Source organism: Anneissia japonica, unplaced genomic scaffold (assembly GCF_011630105.1).
Source record: "Anneissia japonica isolate Jap-2015-1 unplaced genomic scaffold, ASM1163010v1 scaffold287953_len805160_cov178, whole genome shotgun sequence".
Lineage (NCBI taxonomy): Eukaryota > Metazoa > Echinodermata > Crinoidea > Comatulida > Comatulidae > Anneissia > Anneissia japonica.
Genome location: NW_022747029.1, coordinates 297673 through 298773, shown reverse-complemented (window position 1 = coordinate 298773; position 1101 = coordinate 297673).

Genomic DNA, 1101 nt, shown 5'->3' with positions numbered 1-1101 from the left:
ATATAGGCCTAGGAGTATGCTAGATGCTAGGCCTAGTCCTAGCCTAGGACGTTCTCCAGCGTGAACGTGTTTCTTTTTAAAATTCTGAATCGCACTTTTAAGGATTTTTTAACAACATTTTGGATTGATTCAGTCACCTAAAGTTGTTTTACTTAATTAACAATGTTATGTTGCATTTTTTTAAGGGAGCCAAGCACCAAGCTTCGGCAACTACTGTTAGCCAGTGTCAGAGGATATTGTTTGGCAGCAGGGATGTGACAACGCCACTTGATCAGCAAGTACTCAAAGCAGAAGTGTAGTTTTTACCCTTAAATTAATGTTTTTGCTGTAATGATTAAATATCATTAAGTGATGCAGCATAATAAATGTGTACTGTTTATTTATTGTAGTATTTTCAATAAGTTTCTGTTTATAAAGTGTGTTGACGGTGATGATGTAACTGCAGTACATGCGCCGCAGCGCGTCGCGGCGCGCGACAATCCTTGGAATGACCATCACGACAAAATCTCCAGGAATTTCACTTCCACAACTTGGGACCCCTGCAATGGGTAAACTTCCTGTCGTTCGCACTGGGATTTATCGACGTGGTTAGTTTTACCACAGGCCATGGTGAAACTAACCATTGCCTCAGATTGCCTACGTTTGACGCTCACGTACGACAGATCGTAACAAGCTAAACCGCCGGGTTCTCCTTCTTGTTGTGACAGTGTTTCTTTGGACTAGGCCCACATCATGTTGTATTTGTTGATAATCGCGATGGATTGTCTCACCAAGACCTAGCACCTGTCTCTTATACACATCTAGATGTGTATAAGAGACAGTTAACAATCTGTAAATCGAATTTTTTGTATCTGTCTCTTATACACATCTAGATGTGTATAAGAGACAGCACGCGCGAAATTAATCAAGATGTTTGTGTGTGACGTTTTATTCCAGGTCACAGCTCATGCGTAATTGCCTGACAGCCTGAGGAAGGTCATTCACTGTGATGACTTGGGAAGTTTACCCGACTCGCGCTGTTTTTCGCATTGGACTTTCCTGCTAGGTAAAACTAACCTGGTCAGTTTTCCTGGGCAAGCGGGACTCGGTTAAATTAACCGC